The sequence below is a fragment of the Rhinolophus sinicus genome, linkage group LG01 (assembly GCF_036562045.2).
Source record: "Rhinolophus sinicus isolate RSC01 linkage group LG01, ASM3656204v1, whole genome shotgun sequence".
NCBI lineage: Eukaryota > Metazoa > Chordata > Mammalia > Chiroptera > Rhinolophidae > Rhinolophus > Rhinolophus sinicus.
In genome coordinates this window covers 31464836-31472356 of record NC_133751.1, presented here as the reverse complement: position 1 = coordinate 31472356, position 7521 = coordinate 31464836, and the positions used below count along the sequence as shown (strand labels likewise).

The 7521-nt window shown below is 34.0% G+C and overlaps 1 pseudogene; it reads left to right on the top strand.

Moving 5' to 3' along the window:
- The first annotated feature begins 4342 nt into the window (after positions 1–4342).
- LOC109459966 (sodium/potassium-transporting ATPase subunit beta-3) lies at positions 4343–7299 on the top strand (annotated as a pseudogene).
- The last annotated feature ends 222 nt before the right edge of the window (positions 7300–7521 follow it).

The window sequence follows — 7521 nt, the reverse complement described above, 5'->3', positions numbered from 1 at the left end:
GGTATAATGTAATATAATATAATATAATATAATATAATATAATATACCATGTCTTGTATTAATTTTTGCTCCAAAAGACACAAGAGAGCTGATTGTCTGGCTAGTTCTTATTTTCCGGGAAACAGGGCATTATTTGCCAGGAACTGTAATTGTTATTTTTCATTAGTAACTGATCTGTAACAAGCTGCATTAACCTCTGAGTCCTAATGAGATTACACTAACTTTTATCATTGCATTAAATATTTCCCAGGGACAAAATTGCTCAATCACCAACATCCACATGACTCTACAAATGGAGAGGCTCTGTACTAAGTATTGGAGAGAAAGTGGATTCTTCTGCATTACTCATGGTAGTGTAAATTGGTCGAGTATCTTAGGAAAAAAGTTGAGCATTTACATTTCCTAAAACCCAGCAATTCCATCTCCAGATCTATACTCAAGGAAAAGTCTTCCACATATATTTAAAAAAACAAAAACAAAAACAAAAACGGTTTGTAACAACAAAATCCTTGCAAGAACCCAAATGCACATTGACAGGAGAATGGATTAATAAATGGTGGTGTATTTATAATGAAATATGTAATAAGAGTAGAAGTAAATATAGCTACAGGCAACACTACTGATGAAATCGCAATATGCATTTGAGTGAAAAAGCCTCCCTAATATTATATAGAACATGATATCCTTTTAGTAAAGCATTTTTTTATCAAAAGTTAAACAACAAATTTAAAATAAGAAAAGTGATAAAGTTGTACATAAAAAAGAAGGGGAATGTTGAACACAAGTATAGTGGTTACTTTGAAAGTTTTGGTCAGAGGGGACATATTCCTCGATATAAGATGTCAACTGTTCATGTTTTGTTTTCTATTGTCTCATGGATGTTTATTATATTATTATAAATAAGTAAATACCTAAATAAAAGAAGACTTCCTGTGGACAAATTATGAGAGTGTGCCATAAAGCAAATGTCCCAATCCAAGTCAATGAATATGTGGTTCAAAATAATAAGAGAAATGAATAATGAGGTTAAAACTCTAAGGGTGTGGTAATATCATTCCCCTTTATGAATGAGTAAACCAAACCACAGCCAAGTTTATGCAGGTATTGCTAGTTAGATGTATCTGTCATACGAACTGTTTTACAAAAGGAGTGCCTGATGGAATGTTTGATGGGAGACATGAGATCCTGCTCTACCAAAACATATCTAATCTGTCATCCAGGCTAGGTGCCATAAATTTGTATCATTAGAGAATTTCTGAGTTCTGCCTTTGTTTTCAGAAAGTTCCCTGACCTTGATGAGCCAGTCGCATACTATCAGAGCTCCAGCCACATTAGCCTGGCTCTGCCCTACGCTACACTTAGCATCCTCTTCCCAAAGGTTCTCCTAGATTTTCCTAGATGAATTTTGGCCTATACCACATCCTGTTTTAAAGTCTATCTTCAGTGAAAAAAATAGCATCCCGCCCCCAGGTTGTCACTGTTCATCCCATTGTTCTATTTTTGTTTTTAAATTTCCTGTTTTCTTTTACTAAATTTCTTCAACTTTGTACTTTAGCATCTATTTATGAAATTGTTTAATATTTTTCACTTTTAAAACTATTACTCAATACTTAAAATGTAAATATTTTAACCTCATATTACTTATCTTTGGACATAGTACCATTTTACTTTGGCTGTACTTTGAATGTTGATAACAGAAGATACTTTTTACAAATTACTTTCTAAGACCTTTTTGCCTTATTTACATATAGTCATGGGAACATAAAAAATGGGCTCTACATCTGTGGTTCTCTGATGGAGAGTTTATACAGTAAAGAATCCTGAACAAGGAAACTTAATACTGTAAACTTGTATAGTTAGCAGTAAAGTCTTCATCATTCTTTTTCTTGACAAGCATACCTGCCTAGTGATTAGATTTCAAGAAAGTATCTGTGCTGTGTGTTGCCTTGCCCACAAACCATATCATAAAATTGCTATTTGCAGAAGCACTAAGAGAAGTAGATGGCCCTACAAATAGCTTTTGTGTTATTTATATGAGTATCAGTTTGGGGAAAATATTGAACTAGGAGTGTCACCATTTATCATGGAAATTAAGATATTAGGAAGATTGTTCTCTCTCGTATCTAGTTTTCTGAGAAGCTTTGTCACCAAGTTCACTGTGCTATAGCAACTCATTCAATTATTTTATATGGACTCAAATTTTGCTTTTGTGTATTGCTTCAATAGGAGCAATAATGAGGTTTGAATAATGATACATGTGAATGGAATAAAAATACTATGGAACAACAGCAGGTTCCTCTATCTCTCACTCTGATACGGAAACAGACACTGTTTTAAGGTGTTAACACATAGGAGGATATCATATATGCATTGATTGAGGTTTATGCTGTGCTGTTTCTATTATTGTTAGTGACATCTTTCTCTTCAAACTGCATTTTATCCAGTCAGAATCACCTCATAATACAAATTACCTACATTTTAGCAGCTGAAACATGTGCAGTCTAGACTACAGGACACAAAAATAGACAATCCTTAGCAATGCTGAAAATAAGTGTGACTTGTGTATCTGAATTCTAGTTTCTCTTGAATAATGCTTGTTTATGAAATTGTGACTTTTTTGCCTTACTGTGTCTAATATAACTTATATTTGTACAATACTTCATTAAAAAAACATTCATCAGACTTATAGTTGGTCTTTTATTTTTACAAAGAATTTAAAAATCATGTCTAGAAGCAGAATTTTTCAGCAGAAAATCCATTTAAGTCATTTAGTTCAACTGTCTTATTATAGAATAAGAATCTATATCAGTTTTGTTTTCAAAATAAAATTGATCTGAAGTAGTAACTTTAGGTGACTAGAAAAAATATTTTCTTTTCAGCCTTTTAAACACAAGCACGATCAAGGAAAACTAAAATATATATTCTAAAGTTGAACACTCCACTAAGATCTTCACAAGAATATTTTAATTATAATACATTTCGTGATCATTACATCTCAGCCCTTTCAATGTTGCTGTTGCTCTTTCTCATACACTTAGATAAATGCCAAGTAAATATCATCTTTAAAGGAAAGAGTACGGAAATACTGGACTTATTATAGATCATATGTGGAATACTGAGATCATTTAACAATTTAAACCGTTTGTAATCACATATGAAAGTATGTCAGCAATTTAATTAGATCCATTAAGTTTGAATGAAATTTCTATGTAGGGCTGTAAAGCTATAATACTAACAACGGGATGGTGCTACTCCAGTCTTTATTTGCCTTTAAAGATGACTTTCCAAGTGCAAAAATAGTGAGCTGGCCTACCAGGATTTACACAGAATTGCAGCACATTATATTCCTGGTTTTATTTCACCCGTATGCTTTATTTATCAAAAATGTAAATCTTCATACAGTTTATCAAACATCTTACAACATGAGTTGCCCTAAAACATCTTGGAACTTGGCAGGGTGGGTCGGGGAAATTCTCTGAAAAACAGAGGAAATCATTTCAAGAAAGACGTCAGCACTGAATTTCTGCCAGGTTGAAAACAGGCCAACAGCAGATGTAAATAGAATTAGGTTGCACTCCTCACCCCAAATCACCTCTCCTCTGATTGAACCCTTGATCAGGTCTGTGAGATCAGAAGATGGAGCTAAGGAGTGAGGGAGCAATTGTCAAAGGAGGCAACAATCTGACATTTTCTCCTCATCAAGTACAGACTTCCAAACCCGAAATAGCAGTCAGTAGGAGAGTAGCGTTAATGTGTTTGAGGTTCAGAGTTCTGATTATAATACTAACTCATGATTTTATCACATCAAACTATTTTGAGACTTAGAAATACCTGAGGATTTACTCATGAATTTATTCCAGAAGCACACAGAACCAGCCTAATGAGTAAGTTTGAAAAGACTGGGTAAAGAAATAAAGTTGCTTTATGATTGGCATATGCAGGCGGATATATTTAATAAAATAGTTACATTGCTTCATAGTTATTAATATTGATACTTCTATATTAAACAGTTTATAGTACACTAGTATTCTTTTTATACTTTCAGGAAGTATTACATACTTAACAAAAATTGTCCCATCTTGCAAAATTAAAATTAACTTTTAAAGGTTTTAGCATATGAGTGTATTGTGAATATTCCATTTATGTAGTAATTTGAGCCTATTGCTTCCATTCCAAAAAGTTAGGTATTATTGCCTCTGGGCATATCTTCACAAACTTTAAAGAATCCACTACTCAAGGATCTAAAAAATACAGACTTCATTAACTATCTAATATTCTTCTGGGCTTTGAGATCCACATAAGTGCATATGCAAGTCTTAGAGTTTCAGTTCTATTTGCATTTATGACGCTGCTGAAGAACAAATCCCTCACAGGAATATCAAATATTAAAGAAGTGTCTTCAGTACAGCAGATAATCAGTAAGAAAGCCAACAAATACAGCAACCCCAGGGATGTCGTCTTCCAGCCGCCTGTCTGGAGTCCAAGGTATTTATCCAGTTTACACAGCAGCTGCTGTCAGTGTCACTAAGAACTAAGCAAAAAAGATGCCAGATTTCTTTGAAGTGCATTCAGTTGCCCTTTTGAGTATAATGGGGAAACAATATTTATTTTACTTAGTGTTAAACATATGAAGAGAAAAATAGGCATCAATCTAGGTTCCACTTCTTCAGAAGTGTTTTTGTTTTTTTTTCATAATGTACTTGTATGTTCTTGTTTTTAAAAATGGACAGCCTCTACGAATATATAAGTCCCTTTTGATAAAATATTTATTTTGTCACCAGTATGGAATCACCATGACTCTGTGCTTTATCTTTAAAGTTTTTAGAGAATTTATAGATTTGAGGGTTGCTGAAAAGTGTGAATAAATAATAGCAGTAGTAATATCATACATGAAGTATTTGTATCCAAAAAAAAAAAAAAAAAACACCTTACAATATTTGGTTAGGATTTAAAATTATCACCCATTACCATAAATGTACACGTGTAATTGCTTTTTCATTATTTTCTCTATACTATTTGATAAAATGTACAATTTTTAAAGTTAAATTTTGGAAATTACTGAAAAGTTAAATTTTATATATGCCAATAAAATCGATTCAGCTATAGGTTGTAGAGATTATGAGAAGATTTTTGCAAACAGTGCCTCTGATAAGGGGCTGATATCCAAAATACACAAGGAACTCATGCAACTCAACAACAGAAAAACAAAAAACCCAATTGAAAAATGGCAGAGGAACTGAAGGGACATTTCTCCAAAGAGGACATACAAATGGCAAATAAAAATATGAAAAAATGCTCAACATCATTAATCATCAGATAAATGCAAATAAAAAACACAATGAGATATCTCCTCACCTCAGTTACAATGGCTATCATCAACAAGACAAATAATAACAAGTGCTGCAGAGGCTGTGGAGAAAAAGGAACCCTCATACAGTGTTGGTGGGAATGCAGACTGGTGCAACCACTATGGAGGATAGTGTGGAGGTTCCTCAAAAAACTACAAATAGAATTACCATCTGACCCAGCAATCCCTCTCCTGGGTATCTGAAAACATTTACACATAAAGACAAGTGTGCTCCAATGTTCATTGCAGCTTTATTTACGGTGGTCAAGACATGGAAACAACCAAAATGTCCTTTGATAAATGAATGGATAAAGAAGTTGTGGTATATATATACACAATGGAATACTATTCAGTGGTAAGAAAAGATGAAATAGGACTATTTGTGACAACATGGATGGATCTTGAGAGTATGATGCTAAGCGAAATAAGTCAGACAGAAAAAGCAGAGAACCATATTATTTCACTGATATCTGGTACATAAACCAAAAACAACAAAAGAACAAGACAAACAAATGCGAAACAAAAACTCATAGACACAGACAATAGTTTAGTGGTTACCAGAGGGTAAAGGGGTGGGGGGTGGTAGATGAGAGTAAAGGAGATCAAATATATAGTAACAGAAGGAGAACTGACTCTGGTGGTGAACACACAGTGGGATTTATAGATGATGTGATACAGAATTGTACATCTGAAATTTATGTAACTTTACTAATAAACTTTAAAAAAGACAGAAAAAAGAGATTTATACATAGATTTATAAAACCTGTGACTCAGGAAGTTGTTAATGTTTATGAATGTTACTTAATATTTAAGAATCACATGATTTCATAATGTCATAACTCAGAATAATACAGATTGTCATTCTTAAGAAGCTAAGAGTTTCTATTTTTTCACAAATGTGTTCCTAGTGCTTAGAACAGTAAATGACCTTAATAACACTCTAAAGATATTTACAGGATGAATAAAAAGGAGAATCATAACTAATAATACAGTATTGTATCAAGTATTAGTAAATAACGCTTGCTTTGGAGTCAGGCAGAAAATGGTTTCAATCCCAGCTCAGCCATTAACTATTTTTCTACTTAAAGAAAGATAATTAATTAATCTGGAACTTATTTCATCAATGCTACATGATAAATCACCACCTAATGTATAGTGGTATTTGATTGGACCACCTGGCATGGTAAATCAGCATTAAAAAGGTACACCTGGGGTTGGCTGGAATGCACTCTATAGGGAGGCATCTTCAACCATTGCCTGTCCAACCTGGAGCCAATCTAGGACAGTTGGTCCCAGAGCTGCATTGCTTGATCTAAGAAGCATCTTGCCCTGGAAGACTCCACTCAAGTGACCACTGCAACATATACCACAAGGAGTCTTTCAACCTGAGCTTGGCCAAGTGGAAGCTCTTCATCTACAACCCAACCACAAGAGAGTTCCTGAGGCACGCCACCAAGAGCTAGGGTTTGATCTTGCTGTTCTACCTAATTTTTCATGGGTTCCTGACTGTACTCCTTTTATTCAACATGTAGGATATGCTTCGATTCTGAACAATGAGGTTCCAAATTATGGTGATCAGATAGACTCCTAGTCCAGGACTTAGGGTTTTGCCAGAACCAGTGATTGTGTTGGAATAACGTTATGTTGGATCCAAATTCCTATAAAGGGTGCACTGAAGATCTTTAGAAGTTTTCAAAGCCATATAATTTAAAAGAAAAGAAGAATCACACAGTTTGTCCTGACAGAGCACTTTTTGAACAAAAAGGGCCAACTCATGTCACATGTTAGTTTCTTGCTTTCTTACTTCAGATACGCAGTGATGTGAATGATCCTGATTTTGGTTATTCCAAAGTAAACTCTTGTATTTTTGTGAAAATAAGTAGAATACTGTAATTGGATTAAAGCTCCACATAGAACCGAGAATGCATGTATTTCAACGGATGAAAACATAGTACTTCTATGAACTTATCCTTTCAATGGAATTACAGAATGAAAATACTTCCCAAAGGTATCTGTAACCATTTGTGGCAGTCCAGATCATCTATGATCCTAACAGTACCGGGAAATAAATAATATTTGGGTGCAGGACTAATGGATCACCCACACTGAAAAGCCAGGATGATGGTGACAAGTTTTAAGGACTAGTTGTGTTCAATATCACAATGCATGCATAG